The sequence below is a fragment of the Macaca nemestrina genome, chromosome 10 (assembly GCF_043159975.1).
Source record: "Macaca nemestrina isolate mMacNem1 chromosome 10, mMacNem.hap1, whole genome shotgun sequence".
NCBI classification, from domain to species: domain Eukaryota; kingdom Metazoa; phylum Chordata; class Mammalia; order Primates; family Cercopithecidae; genus Macaca; species Macaca nemestrina.
This window is the reverse complement of record NC_092134.1, coordinates 83,148,022-83,171,364: the sequence shown is the minus strand read 5'-3', so window position 1 is coordinate 83,171,364 and position 23,343 is coordinate 83,148,022. Positions and strand designations below refer to the sequence as shown.

At 40.8% G+C, this 23,343-nt stretch overlaps 1 protein-coding gene across 2 annotated transcripts in view; it reads right to left on the bottom strand.

Annotated features, from left to right (window-relative positions):
• Positions 1-20,879, bottom strand: part of LOC105492849 (LIM domain and actin binding 1) — a 105,416-nt gene extending 84,537 nt beyond the window's left edge. For both annotated transcript variants that reach the window (XM_011760119.2, XM_011760120.2), the window contains exon 1: positions 20,757-20,879. The gene's annotated coding sequence lies outside the window, so the exon portion shown is untranslated. The remainder of the gene's footprint in view (positions 1-20,756) is intronic.
• Between the last annotated feature and the right edge of the window lie 2,464 nt (positions 20,880-23,343).

Below are 23,343 nucleotides of genomic sequence, written 5' to 3'. Positions count from 1 at the left end.
ATTTTTCTCCAAATAATTGGTAAATGAATTTTTGCTTACTTCAAATAACACAAAACATAGTATAACAAAATGTAAATGAAGTTTGAAGTTAAAAAGAGAACTTACAGGCTCTCACTGGGCCTCTAATTGTGGTGACATGTGCAAATTTCTTTACTTCTCTGAGGCATATACCATCACCTACCTTAGCTAGTCAAAAATTCTATATAAAATGCCTACACAGGGACACATAGTGGAAAGAAAATAGCAAGAGGCTAAGGGGATGGGGCATGGATTAGAATCTAGCTGTTGAGATCTCCCACCACTAACTAGCTGAGTGATCTTGGGCAAGTTGTTAAACTGAGTTTCCTCATCTATAAATTGAGGAAAAAAGAAACTACTTCATTGCAGCAAGAATTAAACAAGTTCTTAAGTGTCAAGTATGTACAACTCTACCTAGCACCCAATAAGAGCTTAAGAAGTCATTTATTTACTTATTTACTTATCAATAAATGCTATTTTACCCCTCTCCCTGCTTTATTTTGCCTTTTGCCTTTCTGACATCTAGTACATTGCTTTCTAAACAGAAGGAACTCTATAAATACATCTTGAATAAAATTGGACAAAGCTTTGCACATACGGACTTTACACAAGCTTTTCCTCACATCTTTAGGTAGGCTCAAGCTATCTCTTGATACAAGCCATTCTCTGAGCACACTGCTCCCCTCTGTCTGAAAATGCTTGAGCCTCCCTGGCCTTCTGCTATGGGTCCCAGCCTGGGGGACACTTTGTTCCAGATGCCTTCCCTGACCCCTCAAGCTTGGGCTAAAAGGTTCCTTGTAAGTTCTCAAAGTATGCGACCTATCCCTACCTGATCAGATTGTAATTTTTTTTCTGAGACAAGGTCTCACTCTTGTCTCCCAGGCTGGAGTGCAGTGGTGTGATCATAATTATTGCAGCCTCGAACTCCCGGGCTCAAGCAATCCTCCAAGCTCAACCTCCCAAAGTGTTGGGAGTACAGGTGTGAGCCACTGTGCCTGTCCCACACTGTAATTTTTAAAAATCACACTGTATTTTAACTCCCAGAACAGTGCCTGACACATGGCGGGCAGTCAAGTATTTGTTAATGAAGAGAGGGACCCCAGGGATCTGAAATAATTTTTTGGATTCAGCTATTTTTAGAGACTAGTGTTTTTGGGGAAAAGAAATCAAACAATAGAGTAGGTTGTATATGTTTATTCCAAAATAAATCTTTCCAAGGTATGGGAAACCAGTGGAGATAGCCATCAAAAAAATGGTCTCCAGTATTCTACTAAGGTAGAATAAAACTGAACCCCATCAATATTGTTTTAGTTAACTCCCTCTGCTGAGATAATTTAGGTGTTTTCTTATAAATGCTAATGAATAACTATTTGGCTCTACAGGTAACAAAGTCAAATAGTAATTTTAGAAACCAAAAGGAAGATGAGAAATAAAGGGGGAAAACACTAAATTCAGTTGGTCACAAATTTGAGCGTACATAGAATCACTTAGGAAACGTGTATACGATACTGATTTTCAGGTCCCATCCCATGATTCTGATTCATTAGGTCTGGAGAAAGGCTCAAAAAACCCACATTTTAATAAGAACCTCGAAGTAACTCTAGTGTCAGAGGTTCCCTCATCAAATGCTGGAAAACACTGAATTAAAGGGTTTAAGGTGGACACAGTGGCTCATGCCTGTAATCTTAGCACTTTGGGAGGCTGAGGAGAGAGGACCGCTTGAGGCCAGAAGTTCCAGATCAGCCTAGGCAACATGGCAAGACCTGTTCTCTGTCAAAAAATAAAATAAAATAAAATAAAAATTAGCTGGGTATGGTGGTGCATGCCTGTGATCCTAGCTACTAAGCTGAAACAGGAGGATCACTTGAGCCCAGGAGGTTGAGGCTACAGTGAGCCATGATCACACCATTGCACTCCAGCCTGGGCAACAGAGCAAGATTCTGACTCAAAAATAAATAAGTAAAGGGTTTAAGACCTACATGTATTCTAAGAAAAATGGAAAGACAGCAACAGAAAACATTTTTATATTGCACACTTCAATTTTATGTTGCCATTCAAATTTGACAGTGTAAGGAAAATGGCTGCTCTTTAAAAGTACACGGAAGTTCGGACAAAAATGAATCTGAGACCTGTACTGATTAATTCAATCTGCCTAATTTGATGCTCATCATCTAGGTTCACCTAGTACTTCTCTGTCCAGATGGCACAAAATCATTGTGTTAAAGCAATGACTCATGATAATAAAATTGAGTTATTCTCATTCTTTTTTTTCTCTAGCCAGGTTTGTTGCTGAATTAAAAATGCTGCTTGAGAAAGATAAGAAGGTTAAAAAATAGAAACTCTTTTATTTTTATCTACTGAATAAGAGGTCAACTATAATTGCCCAAAGTTAAAGTAGGGAGCCAACAGGCTTGTGCTCTCATCTTGAATCTGCCACTAATTAGTGGTATGACCATGAACAAGCCACTTCTCTGGGTCTTTCTTTCTTCTTGTGCAAAATGAAGGGGTTAAAATAGCCTAGTGCTTTTCTAGCTGCAGGTCACAATTAGTGAGTTGTGAAAGCAACTTTAGCGGTCAGAACCAACACGTTTGTTTTGATGAAAAAGAACAGAATGCAACTGAAAATGTTAAAGTGCATCAAACATAGTACAGGTAGATTTTTTTTGAAGTTTTTGTTTCAGTTATTTGTATGTGTATAAACTGAATAGGAACATAAAATATTTCTTATTGTAGGGTATAGTAAAAATATAGTTTGACAAGTGTCAGTGAGGATGTGGAGAAACTGGAACCGTTATACACTGCTAGTGGAAACGTAAAATGGTGCAGCCACTTTGGAAAACAGTCTGGTGGTTCCTCAAAACATTAAACACAGAGTTACCATGGGAACCAGCAATTCCATTCCTATGTGTGTGTATACATATACTCAAGAGAAATGACAACACATGTCCACAGAGAAACTTGTACACAAATGTTCGTCAACTGATGAAAGGATGAACAAAATGTGGTATACTCATACAAGGGAACATTATTCGGTTATGAAGAGTAATGTAGTGCTGACATATGCTACAACATGGACAAACCTTGAAAATATTAAGCTAAGTGACAGAAGCCAGTCACGAAAGACCATTTACTGTATGATTCCATTTATATGAAAGGTCCAGAACAGGCAAATCTATAGAGACAGAAAGAGAATTAGTGGTTGCCTGGGACTGGCAGTAGGAAGACAAGTAACTGACTGCTGATGGGTATGAGTTTTCTCTGGAAGGTGATAAAATGTTGTAAAATTGATTATGGTGATGGCTGCACAACTGTGTGACCATATTAAAACCACTGAACTGCACACTTTAGGTGAATTGTATGGTATATAAATAATTTTTCAATAAAACTTTATAATTTTTAAATGATGGCTTGAAAGTCATTAGACTAGATGACAGATGATCACTGAGGTCCCTGAGAATTCTCATGCGGCCCCCCACAGGGCTCACCTTGCCCACCCTTACCCCATGACTCTCTGGAGGCAGGGCAGTAGAATGCAAATACCAGTTGGTTCCAATTCCCATTCCAGTGCTTACCAGATGCATGGCAACCTCTCTGTACTTTACTTTCCTTCTATGCAAAAGGAAAATGATAAATCTGCCTTACAGGGTTGTTTTAAACTAAAGGAGACAGTAAACGTAAAACAGTGCCCAGCACATTGCTTTAGGTCAGAGGCAGATCTTGTCAGTCTTCGCATGCTTCAGAGTCTAAGCCACATTCAATAAACATTATTCTAAAGGTTCAGTTAATAGAACTCATGAGTTTAGCTTATTTTATGTGTCATGTTGACTTAAGAAGGTTTATGTCAATAAGGCTGTGATTAAAAATAATTCATGGCCAGGCACAGTGGCTCACACCTGTTAATCTCAACACTTTGGGAGGCTGAGGTGGGAAGATCACTTGAGCCCAGAGTTCAAAATCAGCCTGGGCATGATGGTAAGACTCCACCTCTATAAAAAATTTTAATAATTAGCCGGGTGTGGTGGTGGGTGCCTGTGGTTCCAGCTACTTGACAGGCTAAAGTGGGAAGATTGCCTGAGCCTAGGAGATAGAGGCTGCAGTGAGCTGTGATGGTGCTACTGCATTCCAGCCTGGGCAGCAGAGTGAGACCAGTCTCAAAAAAAAAAAAAAAAAAAAAAAAAGTTACATTTGCTTCAGCTGTTTGACTTTTTAGTTTGAAAGTTGCTCTCATTATTTAAAACATTGCTGGTCACGGTGGTGGCTCATGCCTGTAATCCCAGCACTTTGGGAGGCCAAGGCGGGTGGATCACCTGAGATCAGGAGTTCGAGACCAGTCTGACTACATGGAGAAACCCCATCTCTACTAAAAATACAAAATTAGCCGGGCGCGGTGGCTCAAGCCTGTAATCCCAGCACTTTGGGAGGCTGAGACGGGTGGATCACGAGGTCAGGAGATCGAGACCATCCTGGCTAACACGGTGAAACCCCGTCTCCACTAAAAAATACAAAAATTAGCCGGACATGGTGGCGGCACCTGTAGTCCCAGCTACTCAGGAGGCTGAGGCAGGAGAATGGCATAAACCCGGGAGGCGGAGCTTGCAGTGAGCTGAGATCCGGCCACTGCACTCCAGCCTGGGCGACAGAGCGAGACTCCGTCTCAAAAAAAAAACAAAAAAACAAAAAAAAACAAAATTAGCCGGGCGTGGTGGCGCATGCCTGTAATCCCAGCTACTTGGGAGGCTGAGGCAGGAAAATCGCTTGAACTGGGAAGGTAGAGGTTGCAGTGAGCCAAGATCATGCCATTGCACTCCAGCCTGGGAAATACGAACAAAATTCCGTCTCAAAAAAAAAAAAAAAAAATTTGCTCATCACTATATAATGGAAGTAGTAACATTAGTTGAAGAGAAATTGTTTCTTTAAAATATCAACATTTTTATTTCATAATTATTGGAAAAACTACCCATTTTTAAAATATTTTGAGCACTTTGACCAATTATTTACTGTAGTTTTTATTCAAAAGTCAAATTAAACACAAATCACTTTTTTCGCATAAATATAACTTAGTGAATTATAAAAAGGATAAGTCCAAACACATGCTGGCCTTTGTAAGGTTCTTGTGCAATGTAAATTTTTAAAATCTTTAATTAGGTCAGGTGGTTTTCAAAAAAAAACTTCAGGAGCCTTGGTGGAATCCACGAACATCCTTCCCATCTCCATACAGCACCATCCTTCCTTACCGTCCTCCTTCCCGTTGGGAACCTTCTTCCGCAGGTCTCAACAAGCCCACTGAACCAGAGCTGCCACTTCCTTCACTGTCTAGGCTCCTTGGTCAGTGACTGGTCAAAGATGGGCCTGCTCCATATAAACAATTATATGGAAATACACAATGTAAGAAGGAGAAGTCCCTGCCAGCTCTTGTCTGCCCTTCCCCCAAACCAATTCTACTTCTCAAAGGTAACCTCTGTCAAAGTCTGGAGTATAAACTTTCTGATATTACCTATACAATAATAATAATTGCCACCAGATAGCACTATGTGTCAGTCACTGTACTAAGCACTCTACATATGTTATCTCAGTTTACCCTTGTAACAAGTCATGAGGTAGGTACCATCATGATGCCTATTTTACAGATGAGAAAACTGAGGCACAGAGAGATTGACACACAACATGCATAAATACAAACATGTTTTAGAAATACGATGGTTTCATGTTAATGTGCTGTTCAGCAATTATTTCTTTCCTCTTGGACATCTTCCCATCTCGAGGCATACAGATCTATCTCAACTTTTCAGAACCTCATAATATTTCATTCTGTAACAGTCTAAAACCTATTTAACGAGGCCCCTGTGGATGAATATGTAGGTTGCTTTTGCTTCTTCATTGTTATGAATAAGAATGCAACATACATGCTTGTACTACTGCCTAACTGGGGTAGGGTGCATCTACGGCATAAATTCCTAGAAGAAGCATTTCTAGTTTAAAAGGCCTATGCATTAAATTTTTAAACAGATATTCTGAGACTTCCCTCAAAAAAGTCACATCCATTTATATTTGAATCTTTCTCCACATTCTTGTCAGTAATAAGCATTATTTTTATTTTTTCCAATCTGATAGAAGATATGTGAAAATGGTACATTATTGTTTCAGTTTTCACTCCTTTAATCATGAGTGAGGTTGAACATATTTTCAAATATGTGTTGGCCACTCAATACATTTACTTTTTTTTATTCTGAGACAGAATCTCACTCTGTCACCCAGGCTGGAGTGCAATGGCGTGATCTTGGCTCACTGCAGCCTCTGCCTCCTGGGTTCCAGTGATTCTCCTGCCTTAGCTTCCTGAATAGCTGGGATTACAAATGTGTGCCACTACGCCCAGCTAATTTTTGTATTTTTTTTAGAGAGAGGGTTTCACCATGCTGGCCAGGTTGGTCTCGAACTCCTGACCTCAGATGATCCTCCTGCCTCAGCCTCCCAAAGTTCTGGGATGATTACAGGTGTGAAAATCACCGTGCCCCCTAGCCACATTTACTTTTTTTTTTTTTTTTTTGAGATGGAGTCTCGCTCTGTCGCCAGGCTGGAGTGCAGTGGTACAATTTTGGCTCACTGCAACCTCCACTTCCTGGGTTCAAGCAATTCTCCTGCTTCAGCCTCCTGAGTAGTTGGGATTACAGGTATCATGCCCAGCTACTTTTTGTATTTTTAGTAGAGATGGGGTTTCACCATGTTGGCCAGGATGGTCTTGATCTCTTGACATTGTGATCTGCCTGCCTCGGCCTCCCAAAGTGCTGGGATTACAGGCATGAGCCACCACACCCAGCCCGCCTATTTTTTCTTTTGTGAAGAACAAGGTCTCAGTATATTGCCCAGGCTGGCCTCAAACTCCTGGCCTCAAGCTATCTCTCCCCTCTGCCTCCCTAACTGCCAGGGTTACAGGTGTAAGCCACCTTGCCCGGCCACATTTATTTTTTTTAACATCATTTATAAATTGTTTATTATCTCTACAACTTAATTACTTTTTTAAAAATTACACAAGGACTTTCTGAATATCATGTGTAACTCCTTGTACAATTGGATTTGCCTCTCACAACAGCTGTCCTTTCCTGGTGTCTGATTCTTATCCAGATCTCATTAATATTCTTTCCAAACAAAAATGCTGCTTGACTATACAGATGAGAGCCTCATTTCTGTAGAGTTCCTTTTTGCAGGACACCCACCCCTGATTGCTCATTAATATTCTAAGCAGAGCACAGCCTTGTAAAAAGCCTGACTGACACTGACAGCCCAGGCATTGAGAGAGGATCACTGCTGCTACCCTCCATCACCCAGTCTAGTGCTTTCAGATAAGGGTGGCACTCTGAGTATCAGGATCACCTATGGAATCTGAACCTCTCATATGGAGTCCAAACACATTAATTTTTGCAGACCCAGACCCTAACTGCTCACCATCTAGACAGATAATGTCAGAATCAGGTACGAGTTTGAACCCCTTGAGCATAAGCCTGAGGATTGGTTATTGAGTACTAGCCATATGCCAGGTGCTTTACATGTTATCTTATTCCATTCCATTTGATCTTATTCGCTTAATTCTTACACTGCCATGAAGCTATTATTATTATTATTGTAAGAGACATGGTCTTGCTATGTTGCCCAGGCTGGTCTCGAACTCCTGGGCTCAAGCAATCCTCCCACCTCGGCCTCCCAAAGTGCTGGGATTATAGGCATGAGCCACCACACCTGGCCAGCAAATATTTATTATTCTCCTTTTACAGAGGAAGAAATTAAGGCTCTAGAAAAGTTCACACAGCTAATAACTGATAGAACTAGGATTTGAAACAGTCCCATAGACCGTAATGTCCATGTTCTAATGACATATTACAAACCACATCTTCCCGATACTTAGGGGCTGTCTGGACCAGTCTTATCCTTTAAGAGTCTTGAAACTAGGATTATTAAAGGCTGGGCCAGATGCTCCAGCCTGTTCCACATCTAAGCCAACTCTGCCCAAGGCTCCTTTGGTCTCAGGTCTACATATTGAGTCTACCACACACTTACTGGGTAACATGAGGAAAATTACTCTAAGCCCTAGTTTCATCACTAAAATGTTCTCTTAGTACACTGCTAAAATAAGTACTTAATAAACAATGATAGCAGTGGTGGTAATAAAGATACCTAACATTTATTGACCATTTACCATGTGTCAGATACTGTCTTAATTGTTTTGCATATATAACTTATATAATCTTCATAGTAACACACTCAGAAGTATTACTGTCTCACTTTATGGAAGTGCATTACTGAATAATATTCAGATGAAGAAACTAAGGCCCAAAGAAGTTAAATAAATGTTAGCTCTTTTCATTTTTTAGGAGGCTGGCCTGGAAACAAAATGATCTCCAGCATGGAAAATAAACCAGAAAAGCAGTTCTAGTGTACATGATTATTTCAGGGTCAGCTTATTTCTGTTAAATCACCAATAAAAAGAGAATATCTCTAATGTAATCTCCGAGAAACTGATAGTTACTACCAGGAACACCAGATCTGATCAAAGACCTGACACCATTTCTCTGCACCATAAAGTCTAAATCTGTAAAAGTTGTATCTCTTAAGGATAAAATTTTAGGGCCGGGCACGGTGGCTCATGCCTGTAATCCCAGCACTCTGGGAGGCCGAGGCGGGAAGATCACCTGAGATCATGAGTTCCAGACCAGCCTGACTGACATGGAGAAACCCCGTCTCTACTAAAAATACAAAATATTAGCTGGGTGTGGTGGTGCATGTCTGTAATCCCAACTACTCAGGAGGCTGAAGCAGGAGAATTGCTTGAACCTGGGAGGCAGAGGTTGCAGTGAACCGAGATCACACCATTGCACTCCAGCCTGGGCAACAAGAGCAAAACTCCGTCAACAAAAAAAAAAAAAAAAAAAAAAAAAAAAAGGAAAGATAAAATTTTAGGCATTATCAACACATCAGCACCTCTGTAAGTACTCTTAAGTTGGGCCAGGCACAGTGGCTCATGCCTGTAATCCCAGCACTTTGGGAGGCCAAGGAGGATAGACTGCTTGAGTTCAGGAGTTCGAGACCAGCCTGGGAAAAATGGCAAAATCCCATCTCTACAAAAAATACAAAAAAAAAAAAAAAAAAGTTAGCCAGGTGTGGTGGCTTGTGCCTATAATCCCAGCTACTCAGAAGGCTGAGGTAGGAGGATTGCTTCAGCCTTGGAGGTGGAGGTTGCAGTGAACCAAGATCACGCCACTATGCTCCAGCCTGGGCAACAGAATGAGACCCTATCTCAAAAAAAAAAAAAGAACTCTATGTTGAAGAGAATATAATTATAACCTTCCCACAGGGTTTCTATTACCTTATTCATTCATGTGAATATCTTAATCTTGTGCTTATGAATCCCAGATTAGTTTTTTACATAATTGTGGTAATCTTCACATATCTTATTTAGACAGGTAAAAGAGTAATCCCAGTTACAGCCTTTAAAAACTGACTTTGGGCCAGGTGCGGTGGCTCACATCTGTAATCTCAGCACTTTGGGAGGCCAAGGTGGGAGGATCGCTTGAGCTCAGGAATATGAGGCTGCAGTGAGCCGTGACTACGCCACTGCACTCCAGCCTCAGCGACAGAGCAAGACTCCATCTTGAAAAACAAAAACAACTGACTTTGGTCTAAAATTTGTAGATCATGAACAACCACCCAAGAACTTTCCTAATCTTCTTTTTTACCCCTTCAAATTAAAAAATTACTAGATCAAATCCAAATCTAACTCCACCTCTCTCCCAATTAATAAAATTTGTTATTTGTTCATTTGGTTCCTTCCCGCCCTGTCCCAGCTGATCATTAACTTATTCTAAGGTCAAACATAATCCAACGAAGTGAGGTGTTCTTTTTTTTTTTTTTTTTTCCCAGTAGTTTTTTTCCACACATAGTAAGAAAAATCTCTTTCGGTAAGTAGATAAACAGATCATTAAGTCACTAACTTCAAATTCAAGGTAAAGAGTAGAGAAAAACATAGCTAATTAGAAAAATAATGTGGAAATTTACAATTGACCAAGACCATTACAACAAAGCACAGACTTTCTCTGAACAGCATATTTCTCCTTTAACCTTTGTACCCTTCCATACTTTAACATCAGATGCACTGAATACCAGTGCCTGGAACATGTAGGGGCTCAATAAATATCTGTCACATGAATGAAAAACAGTGTTACACTAGTACTCAGTTGCCACACATCTCAACAAAGGCCCACCTACATAATTGAATATCTGCCTAGAAACTACATGCTCACAAGTCTTGCCAATTACATGCTTAATTAAGGCAAAGTTGTTAATTAAGGAGTCTTTACAATCTCAAAGCAAAAGAAACATATACGCTTATTTTAGGAAGGCTCCTTCTGTTAAAGATATAACTTTCTTATAGTAGCCCTTTGTCCTTAATAATTAATCAAGTTTTCTCTAAATGCAGGGCTTCTTAGTTTCACTTCTGGCCATTTCCAGGAAGGGCCTGGCTTCCATTCTCATCTGAAATTTTAGATGATGTGCTTTTTTTCAGGACTTACTCAATCTGAAGAGTCAGTTCAGATCAGTTTAACCAATCCCTTCAAGCAGGAGAATTAAAATGGGTTTACTGAAAAATGACTCTTCTCTAGGCAAATTCTTTAATTCTTCCTTTCTTTAAAAATCTGAGAAGCTACCACATAACAATGCCTTAATCAAGGACAAGTATCACTGAGGCTAGTCACATAAAGATGTACCAAATCACATAGCCACACAAGTGATAAAATTTGGCTACTTATCTGGACCAATGCTAGGCATCTTATTAAGAACTGGTTATAAACCTTTTTATAAGACAGAGTCTTACTCTGTCTCCCAGGCTAATTTTTGTAATTTTAGTAGAGACAGGCTTTTGCCATGTTAGCCAGGCTGGTCTTGAACTCCTGACCTCAAGTGATTCGCCCGCCTTGGCCTCCTAAAGTGCTGGGATTAGGCGTGAGCCACTGCACCTGGCCTGGTTATAAACATATTAATGTTACTATTTCAATTGAATTTTAATGTTTAGCTTCTAAAAGCTACATCCAATTCGGGACTGTAGAAAACAGTTACTGAGAGGCATTTGCTGGGTAGTGGTCTTTCAGTTGGCATGGGAAAGATCATCAATGTCTTTGGGTCTCAATTTATTCATCTCAAAAACAGATATTGATTCACACAGGATGGTTATGAGGACTAAATGAAAGGATAAAAGCAAAAGTACTTTGAAAAGTATCAGCTACTACAGAAAGCATTATTTATTAAAAAAAGACTAACCAATGAAGAGAAATAGAAACTAGAACTAATTTGTTTTAATGTCTGGTTCAACTAGATGTTAATAAGAAACTTTTTGTTTAAAGCTGTTGCTGAAAATCTTTCTAATCAGTACACTGTCCTATTTCAGAGCATGTGTTAATAATAAGTATAATGAAAATCATTTCATCTTTTCTTGAAGATTCTAGATAGCTTCCTAATTTTTCTCCTAGAAAATGAAAACAGAAAAAAAAAACTTCTGGTTGTTTGTGGATTCCAGTAATTGGGTTTTAGTTTTGCCACAGTGGCAAAACTAAAAATGTAATGGGAGTTGATAAACTAGTATAATCCAGAGTAACAACCTGGGAAGTAGATGGCTATAGTGGTAGTAAAATAGTGGCCTGGATCCTGGAAACACCTTGGAAAACTTGCACTCAGATGGAACTGAATCCTGGTTGTCACAGTATCCAAACTTTTGTCCTGCTACCTTCCGAACTCCTCAGAGACTACTACCTGATTTGAACCCAGATGGACCGACATCAGCTATTGTCCAGTAAAAACAATGCAACACTTTGGATTGCAAACCAAAACAAGACTTGTCCAAATGAAAAGTCTATCCAAGGCTTATTCATTCATTCAACAAATGTTTATTGAGCATTTACCAAGTCTTCGGCAGTGTTCCAAGTGCTGAAGACGTAATGTTAAAAATGACAGACAAGGCCGGGCATGGTGGCTTACGCCTGTAATCCCAGCACTTTGGGAGGCTGAGGCAGGCAGATCACGAGGTCAAGAGATCAAGACCATCCTGGCTAACATGGTGAAACCCCGTCTCTACTAAAAATAAAAAAATTAAAAAAATAAATAAAAATTAGCCGGGCATGGTGGCGGGCACCTATAGTCCCAGCTACTCGGGAAGCTGAGGCAGGAGAATGCCGTGAACCAGGGAGGCGAAGCTTGCAGTGAACCAAGATCGCACCACTACACTCCAGCCTGGGTGACAGAGCAAGACTCTATCTCAAAAAAAAAAAGAGTAACTGGAGTTGTGGTAGGAACAGGGACACAAACAGCTTCTTTAGGCAGTGATCAGGGAAGGCCTCATTGAGTGAATGACATTTGAACTGAAACCTGAGTGATGGGGAGAACATATGCAGCCAGTAGGGTGAAGAGAATAGATGGGGTAGTTTTCCAGGCAGAGGAAAGCAAATGCAAAGGCCCTGAGGAGGGAATAATATAGCTAGGGAATGAGCGAGAAGTATGCGATGACACAGAGGTGAGTAGTAGTCAGATTAAATAAGGATTTATAAGCAATGCTAAAAGATTTTAATTTTATTCTATGTGTGACACAAAGCCAAACATTATTATATAAAAGTGTGTTTGCAAGATCAGATATATTTCATGTACTAAATGAGTACTTTGGCCAGGTGCGGTGGCTTGTGCCTATAATCCTAGCACTTTGGGAAGGTGGGGTGGGCAGATCACTTGAGGCCAGGAGTTTGAGACCAGCCTGGCCAACATGGTGAAACCCTGTCTCTAATAATAATAATTTAAAAAAAAAATTAGCCAGGCATGGTGGCACATGCCTGTAGTCCAGCTACTCCGGAGGCCTGAGGCATGAGAATCACTTGAACCCATGAGGTGGGGGTTGCAGTGAGCTGAGATCCCACCTTTGCACTCCAGCCTGGGACAGAATGAAACCGTGTCTCAAAATAACAAAATAAAATAAATGAGTTCTAAATTGCTTATATGTGCATAATGACTACAAAATGAAAAGGAAGGGAAAGATTCTCATACCTACAAGGCTTATAATCTTACAAGAAAGCAGTAACTTATAAATAGTGACAACATTAAGTAAGGTAAGAAATGAAGCAAAAATCAAGTGTTAAGTAAAGACTGGGGAGGGAGCCAATGATACAAGTAGAAGAAATTAGAAAAGGCTTTTTTTATTAAAAAAAATTTTTAAAAGGTAGCATTTGATTTGGGCTCTTAAGGAAAAGGATTTCAACAAGAGTGTGGGGAGGGGGAGGAGCATGAGGCTGTGGGAACTGCATGAGCAAAGGCACAGAGGCAGGAAAGAACTGGGCAGGTCCAGGAAACAGAGAATTATTGTAGGGTCACAGTGCCAGGTGGGTGGGTAGTGTTGTGGGAAATAAGCCTAAAAGAATAGGCTGTCAGAGTCGGGGTGTGGGTGTCTTGAAGAGCATGTCAGAAAGTTAGACTGAATTTACTTAGGCATTGTCTCCCCTTAAGTTTGTATATAAATCTCTTGAGGTACTTGTTAAAACTTCAGGTTCCCAGGCCTATCCCTCAGACACACTGATCTGCAGGTCTAGTGGAACCTGAGACTCTACCTTTTTAACCAACGCTAGGTAATTCTACCACAGCCAATTAGAGGAACAGTATTTTGAAAATCAGTGCTTTTTTTTTTAATGACAACTCTGAACTGCAAGGGAAAAACTGAAGCCAACTCTAAACATTGCTCAAGGACTCTGGCAAAAAAAAAAAAGAGGGAATCTGAATTAGAAGACTGATTAAAGAGCCCTTATCACTCCTGGGGCAGAATCAACCTAACCTGGGGATTGATCTAAATATGGGTGGAGAAAAGTATTAAAGTGGTAAGGACAACCTCAAGCTTTCTTCTCAGTGAAACTGGGTGTATGCAGATGCATGGCGCACAGGGACTATCCACATAGCCTAACAGGTAGCTGGAAATACAGATCAGGAGCTCAGATGTACAAAGGCATTAAACATACTGGTTTGGTACTCTAAAGTAAGTTCAATACAAATTAAAGAATTAAATATAAAGAGTAAAATGGTAAAAATCAGAAGGAAATGAAAGTGAGTATTTAACCAATCTCTGGATGGTGGAGGCCTTCTAAACATCACAGCACCAGAAGAAATCTCAAATTTAAAAATCCAGGCTGGGTGTGGTGGCTCACGCCTGTAATTGTAACACTTTGGAAGGCCGAGGCGGGCAGATTACCTGAGGTCAGGAGTTCAAGACCAGCCTGGTCAATATGGAGAAACCCTGTCTCTATACTAAAAATACAAAAATTAGCTGGGCATGGTGGCGTGTGCCTGTAATCCCAGCTACTTGGGAGGCTGAGGCATCAGAATCACTTGAACTCTGGAGGTGGAGGCTAGAGTGAGCCAAGATCGTGCCACTGCACTCCAGTCTGGGTGACAGAGTGACATCCTGTCTCCAAAAACAAAAATTAAGTAATAATATACTACATACAAAATTAAAAGGCAAACTAACTGGTTAAATATTTGACCACAGGACAAAAAATTAATATTCTTAAAATACGAGAGTTTATACAAATCACAAAGAAAAACACTAAGAATGGTTCTGTATGAAGTAGAAGAAGTTGTTAAATAACTTGCCTTGGAGATGTATACCCTCTAGTCACAAAATGAGACATTTTTCACATACACTGTAGACAATGGAGTTTTGTGGCATAGATCAGCAGGGCTCCTATGATTTTATCTTACCCGTTTCCAAGTGTCAGTCTATGGGAAGGCCTAAAAAAATACCAATCTTCTTGACTTCTTTATTTTTTCTTTCCTTCCCCCAACCCCCAGAGCAAGAACCCCATTCAATTTTTTTTTATACTTCTATTTTCCTGAAAGTTAAAGAGCACAAACAAATTAAACTGTCCCCAAGCTTCCCTTGCTACTCTGGTGGAAATTGCCTTTACTGCATCCAGTCTTTCCTCAGGCTCTATATATCTAAAATGAGGTGAAAGGTTAGAGATGAGACAGAAGGTAATTCCAGAATGCCTAGTGAACAGCAGTAGCTCCAAAGGCATCCTTTCAGCGCAGAGGTTGTCCAGTCTTGGGGATCAAAAGCCCAATCCTTTCATTTTACAGACAAGGCTCTGAGTCAATGAATGAATGACTTGTCCAAGATCACCTGATTGGCCGATGACAACATGAAGTTGGGAATCCTGACTCTCAAACAGCACCCTTTCCATTCTTCAGTACTGCTTCACTGATCACAAGCTTGGCCCCTCAAAACAATGGGCATTTATAACACCACAATTTCAACTTCTATATACTTTCCACTTTATCACTCCCCTCACTCTATTTGGTCTAATAAAAGCCTGTGCTTCCCCCACAAAACGTTCCAAATAAAAGAACACCAAACAAAAAAACCAACATAATTAAAATGTTAATACCCAAATAAAAATGGGAATGGGATTAACCCAAACATACTTCACAGAAGAAACAGAAATGAATGTATGAAAAATGTTCTCTCTCACTAGCAAAGAAATACAAATTAATTCACTTCTGCCTATCAAATTAGAAAAGATTAAAAAAGAATACTCAGGCCGGGCGCAGTTATTCACGCTGTAATCCCAGCACTTTGGGAGGCCGAGGCAGGCGGATCTCCTGAGGTCAGGGGTTTGAGGTCAGCCTGATCAACATGGTGAAACCCTGTCTCTACTAAAAAATACAAAAATTAGCCAGGGGGGCTGGGCGCGGTGGCTCACGCCTGTAATCCCAGCACTTTGGGAGGCCGAGGCAGGCGGATCACGAGGTCAGGAGATGGAGATCATCCTGGCTAACTCGGTGAAACCCCCTCTCTACTAAAAACACAAAAAAATTAGCCGGGCGTGGTGGCGGGCGCCTGTAATCCCAGCTATGCGGGAGGCTGAGGCAGGATAATCGCTTGAACCAGGGCGGCCGAGGTTGCAGTAAGCCAAGCTGGCGCCACTGCACTCCAGCCTGGGCAACAGAGTGAGACTCCATCTCAATAATAATAATAATAATAATAATAATAATCAACGTTACCAAGGCTGCACTAAGACGGGCACTCACAATCACTGCAGTTGAGAATGTTAATTAGTCTAATCTTTACGAAAAGCAATTTGGGAACAGGTTTAGTATTTTTAAGTTTTCACACCCCTTGACCTGGTAATTCAACTTCTGGGAATCTAATCTAAGGAAATAATGAGTGATTTGCACAAAGATTTATGCATAAATTTGTTCTCAATTTTTTTGCATTTAATGTAAAACCAAAACACAATTCAATTATGCAACCTCAATACAATAAATTATTAAATAGATTACAATGGAGATTAAATAACCATTAAAATGTTTTCAAAAAATTTTGATGCTATGAAAAATAATATAAAGCAAAATATCTACTGTAACAGTATGAGTTCAATTACCTTTGCGTTTGTGTGTGTGTGTGTGTGTGTGTGTGTATCAAAGAAAACAAAACCACTGAAATATATCAAATGGTAAATCTCTCTGGAACAGATTATGGAACATGGGTTATTTTGTCTTCTTTACAATTTGTTTTTTCCACGTTTTCTTTTTTTTTTCTTTTCTTTTTTTTTTTTTTGAGATGGAATCTTGCTTTGTCACCCAGGCTGGAGTGCAGTGGTGTGAGCCTGGCTCTCTGCAACCTCTGCCTCTTGGGTTCAAGCAATTCTCTCGCCTCAGCCTCCTTAGTAGCTGGGACTACAGGCATGCACCACCTCGCCCAGCTAATTTTTGTATTTTTAGTAGAGATGGGGTTTCATTATGTTGGCCAGGCTGGTCTTGAACTCCTGACCTCAAGTGATCCACCTGCCTCAGCCTCCCAAAGTGCTGGGATTACAGGCATGAGCCATCACACCGGCCTGTTTTTTCCACATTTTCTATAATAAACATATACAATTTTTATTTTACAATAATATAAATATCTATAATTTTTATTTTTAAATGTGTTGGTATATATGAAAATAAAATAAGAATTATATATACAATATGAAAAAGTTTTTTAAAAAGATAAATTTTCAGGCCACTTACATGGAGGTGATAGTGGAAGTCATGGAAATAAATCAGATTACACAGGGAGAAAGTATAGTGAGAACAGGACGCTGAGCAGGTCTATGGCGAACCCGGCATTTCAGAGAAAAAAGACTGAGTTAATGGAGTATGGGAGTAAGTGGTTGGATTAGAAAATGCAGAACCAGATAGTAGTCATGTCAAGAGAAGCAAACGAAAGGAAGAACTAGACAAGTTGTTCACTTGGTCAATTATTACCAAGGGGTAAGAAAAAGGACAGGGAGAGGCCATTAGAGAGAAACCACTGGATACTATGCATGGACAGACAGCTTTCCTGTAGCGCTGGAAGCCAAATTTTTGCTCGGAAGCCAAATCTGAGCAAACGTTACCTGTTTAGTAAAACTGACTATGAAATAAATAAGTCCCAGGGCATTAGCTTGAATTTCAGTTTATGGAAAAAGAAAAAAGATTGTGGAAATCTAAAACTAAGTAAAATGGATATTGGGACTAATTTATGGGTAATGAAACAAAAAATGGCAATACTCTGTGCAAGACAAAACATATTTGAAGGACGGTAAAGTTTTCCATAACATAAGCTCTGTTACAGAATAAGTAAGGGGGAAAATAGATCCACACTTGCTATCAGAAATACAAAAAAGTTGCATCTTTTTTTCCCCTAAAGATGAAAGTTCTTAGTTTCAGGGTAGTAGTATTAAGAAATTATTTAAAAGAAAATCCAAAGAATGTAAAATTTTCATGGTATCTTGTTAACTTCTTATAAGTGGACACGGGAATTCTCTAGAAAATTTTCATATGTCAAAAAATCATCTGACATGTTGAATAATGGATTGCTTGTTAGGTCAAACTCCATCCTTTTTATGAAAAGAGGTCTTCAGTAGCACAATAATTTGAGTCTTGAGGACTCTGCACCCAGCTTCAGAATAAACTCATCAGTACGGTCCTACCAAGAGTATCATCCACCATAGAATATTAACTCCACAATCATTAAGTAGAAACTACTTCATTTACAACCACTGGTTTCTTAATAACCTGAAGAGGCTGTGTTAAGTAACCTCACCTGGAGATTACTGTATGCAATCTAAAATGAAGTACCTTAATTTTCTATCCAAAAAACATACAGCAAAAGACAATAGCAAACTTAAAAAACAATTGCCTTTTCTAATGGAAATTATTGACTTAGGACTCAAGGTATACATTTTCCTATCTGCGGAAAGGGTACAATTCTAATTTAAAAGTCATCTATCTAGTAGTGTATAGAATTAACCATGCCTGAAACTAGTTTCACTGTCAATTTAAATAATAACAAATTCTTCCAATTTGTGGTTAGGTGGCCTATTATGCCAAAGATGTCTAATGAACTCCCATACTCTCAATATTCTTTTGTGTCTGTGTGTGTATGTCTTTGATAATTTTTTTTGGTACAGGGGCTCTAAGTTAATTGCAGTTAACCGTGAAAAATACCAGAGAAAATATAAGAATTTGAAACCTGAAGAAACAAAATTATAGTTAAAAATTATACTTAAAATTATACTTAAAAACAGTCAAAATTATACTTAAAAACATTCTTCCCCATCCACCTATCTACCCTGTCTTCCCCACCAAAGAAAAAAGAAAGAGAAAAACATTTTGAGGGCACCTTAGCAGGAAAAAGGATCCCCTGTCACCAAGATGTGAATTGTTTTGGCTCCTGAAGCTTTCTCTTAGAATTATTAGGTTGAAATTTAGCCCCACCTTTAACCAGAGTCTGGAACAAAGCTTGAGTGTACCAAGTTAAAGTTATACAATGAGGTAATTTTTACAAAATGGCACTCCTTTGCTAATGGTGCCAATATACTGTTCTCTTCCCAGGGACTGATAACACTTTCCAACCCAATATAGAACAGTGGAAACAGATTCAACTGTTTACTAAATGCCACATTAACAACAGGATCTAATCCCATTTTCCATAGGCCATGGAGTTGGAGGAAGGCAGGGTAAGAAATATGAAAGTGATACAAATACATAGATTGAAGAGAATCACTCATTATTACTCAGAGGTTTTTGTTTTTTGAGGAAAAGCAGAAGAGAGAATTAAAAAACAAAACAAAACACCTATTTTCCCTATGCTCCTACAGTACCCTGGGTTGACCTCTAGTATAGAAATGACTTCACTAATACCATAAATTGTATGTGGATCTGTCTAACCCATTTGATTTTAAGTTCTTTTAGGGTAAAGATGTTTGGCACTTTGGATCCACAGTAGGATTCACATGAAAGGCACTCAATATTTTGTCCAAAGAATGAAATAAGTTCCTAAACTAATGACTTAGTACATTATATGTTGTTCTATCAATGCAAAACAAGAAAACATAAATGAACACGCACTTTTTTTTTGCCTTCTTTCACGCCAACTCTACAATTTTTTGAAGGTCTATCTAAATCGTGATCATCCTGCATCCAGGCTGTATCTCTACAGGAACTCAGAACATGTTTGTTGGGGGTCTGTTCTTTTGTGTCTACATCATACCTCAGAAGAAAGGATTGGTGTTATTTCATGGCTCCTGAAATATTTAGCATTTGTGAATAGTATTGGTAACTAAGCAGATAAAAGGTACTCTGTTAAACCATTTAAATCAAGAGCAAAAGAATGCTTACTGCAAAAGAAAACTTCTCCCCAAAATGGGCATTGTCTTAAAAACTGATAACTCCCTAAGTACCTTTGACTAACCTGAAAAGTCAAGTCAGTTGAACCATCTGGATTAGGCAGATCTGAATGGATTAGACATTTTTTTTTTTTTTTTTTTTTTTGTTGAGACAAGGGTCCTGCTAAGTTGCCTTGGCTGGTCTCCAACACCTGGGCTCAAGCGGTCCTCCCGCCTCAGTTTCCCAAAGTGTTGGGATTACAGGCGTGAGCCACTGCGCCCAGCCAAGGCAGACTTTTGAAGGCTGGAATTAGGTGCAAGACAACAGTGTTCAAATATCTCTCACCAGGATCAGCTAAACTGTTCTTGCAAGCATCAGTAAGGAGGCTAGGAAGGGTGCCAGATGGTTCGTTCCTAGCAGCTACAACTTCAAGCTTTTGTATATGTAGCCAGGGGTGTACAATTACCTTACATTAACATCTACATATGTCGGGGGCAAGTGCCAGCGATATATACACGATAGCGATTCGGGGATGACACATCGGCCGCAAGGACTGCTATATTCTCAACACTCCTCAAAAGGGTGTAAGTGTCTTAAACAGAGTTCAGCTGGCATAATGGAAGGGGAGAAAAAATCGAAAAGAGAGGGAATGGCTGAAAACGAAGGAAAAAGAGCAGTTGAGTATTAGAGTATTTCCCTGGAAGGAGGGTATTTGGAGTTTTAATGAATTGCCACCTTCCTCCACCACACCAGAAAGTATACAGTTAGAATGGAGTGTTCTCGGTGGGAGAGGACGGGGTATTTGCAGCTCCCGCCCTTGGCAGCAAAGGCTCAGCCCGACGTAAGCGCTCCCCACCCCAGCGCAGGCCCCAGAAGTGAAGAAAGAACGGAGGATCAGCGTCCCTCGACCCCTTATGTCGAGGGGAAGGGACTCACACTCCTTGCACTCCCCCCGCCCCAGAAGTCGAAGGAGAAAGAGGGTGTGGAGAGAAGCCGGGGTCTTCGCGCACTCTCCGGCTGTGGAGAGAGAAGGCCCTTACCTGGCTAAAAGCCGCCTTTCCTCTGCGATGCTACCAGCCCTGTCACAGGTCCCGGCGCTCTACCTAGCGCACCTGTCGCGACCAAGCTACTACACCTACTGCTCCTGCGGCCCCGCCCCGGACCCCGCCCACCACCGCGGGGGCGCGCACGGCAGCCCGCCTCCCGTGCGGCCTCGGGCTGAGCGTGCGCGCCACCGGCGGCGTGCCCGGCGCTCGCGTCTGCTCCAGTCGCTCTGGCGGCGCGGGGCGTTGGCGGTGGGAGAGGCTGGCTGCTACCCCGGGTCTCGTCTACCTCCGCACGCCTTTCTCTGAAGGAGACACGCACTTGCACGACAGGGGGTTTGTGCGACTCTACTTTGGCCTTAACTCCTCTAACTTAAAGTTACCGCAGTTTGACTCTGGAGCCACTCAGGTTTTTCCTAAGCTCAGCTGTAGGCCAGCTAGGTTCCTGGTGCTTTGGGGGTAAGTTCTGTGCAGGGAGGGTGTTTTAGAGGAGGCTGTGTGGTGTAGTGGAAAGAGCTGTACATTAATCCTGAAAATGGTTTGACAAGGCGGATGACATCCAAGTTCTCCAACAGCTGTTTTTACTCCTCCACTCAGAATAGGAGCTGTGCTAATGGTTTGGAGACTGTCAATTGGCCTAGCACTTGGCCATCCTGCCACCAAAGTCTTGTCCCAGTTCCGTACCAACTGCGTGATGCGTTTTGATAGTATCCTTCTTTCCTGTACCTCAAGCATAGTAGGGTTTCAGACCACAGGTTTTCTGAGGCTTTTCGGAATTCATGCAGCTTGATGCGTATTAGTCGGGGCTGCTCGTGGGAAAACGCTTGCAATTACACTTCCCAAAGAAGTTGATGAGACCGGGCGCGGTGGCTCAAGCCTGTAATCCCAGCACTTTGAGAGGCCGAGACGGGCGGATCACAAGGTCAGGAGATCGAGACCATCCTGGCTAACCCGGTGAAACCCCGTCTCCACTAAAAAATACAAAAAAAAAAACTAGCCGGGCAAGGTGGCGGGCGCCTGTAGTCCCAGCTACTCGGGAGGCTGAGGCAGGAGAATGGCGTCAATCCGGGAGGCGGAGCTTGCAGTGAGCTGAGATCCGGCCACTGCACTCCAGCCTGGGAGACAGAGCGAGACTCTGTCTCAAAAAAAGAAAAAAGAAAAAAAAAAAAAGTTGATGAAAATGTGTAAGGAGAAGAGAGATTTCCAACAGATGATTAATATGCCAGCCAGTTATTCCCTTCTTCCTTCAAATATCCAGCCTAGACTGATTTCTGGATAGGTATTGTAGAAATAAAAATTTCAGACAAAACAAACTTAGATTTTGAATCGGACAGCAGTCAAAACCAGAAGAGGCTCAGACACCCCTGCTCTAGCTGCCCAGGCATCAGACTTTTTAGGCTGAACACGAAAGTAAAGAAATTTGATTGGCTACAGCTAAGTGTTTGCCTTATTTGGATATGGTCACACGGGAGATCCCTAATTATATAACCACTTGGCTGGTTGTCTGTTTGTGATTGGTTAAAACTCCATTCTTAATCAGGCACAAGGGGCCCAGCGCGGTGGCTCAAACCTGTAATCTCAGCACTTTGGGAGTCTGAGGCAGGCGATCGCCTGAGGTTAGGAGTCCAAGACCAGCCTAGCCAACATGGTGAAACCCCGTCTCCATTAAAAATACAAAAATTAGCCAGACGTGGTGGCAAGTGCCTGTAATCCCAGCTACTCGGGAGGCTGAGGCACGAGAATCACTTGAGTCCGGGAAGTGGAGATTGCAGTGAGCAGAGATCTTGCCACCGCACTCCAGCCTGGATGACAGAATGAGACTCCGTCTCAAAAAAAAAAGGTACAAGGAATACCTCTAAATTTTGGGTTGCTTTCTGGGTACAAAAACAACTCCAGACCAATGGCTTGCTACTTATTTTGCATTAACAGTATCAAGTATCAAGACTCCAGCGAAAGTGGCAGGTAGCATGGGAACGTTAAAGAGCATACGATATCAATACAGGATAGTACTCCAGAAAATAGGTTACCCTGCATGTGGCGTTCCCTCAGTAGATGTCTCCCCTCCCCCCAATATTTTTTTAGCTCTGTGCTTTAGTGGATGCAAAAATTCCTTGCTTTCCCAAAGCCTCCCTTTGAAGATAGAGCTAGCATATATGCTACAGCTGGCTTTTGCCAGTTTGCAAGGTTGATTGGTAAATTTTCAGGTATTTTATGAGCCAGTTCATAAGCACAACAATTATTAGAAATCAAATTATATAAGCTACAATTAAATTATCTTAAAAATAAAAGTAATAAGCCAGGCATGTTGAGTCACATTTGTAATCCCAGTGCTTTGGGAGGCCAAGGCAGGAAGATGGCTTGAGGCTATAAGTTTGAGGTTGCAGTGAGCTATGATCCCACCACTGCACTCCAGCCTGGGCAACAGAGTGAGACCCTACTTCTAAAAACTAACTTTTTAAATAAAGGTAATAAATACTAAAAAGTCATCACTTTGTGGTTTTTTTCTTCATTTTACTAATAATTCTGCTCTTGGGGTTATTTGTCCATTGTATCCCCATGTGGAAATACTACATATGTTGTATGC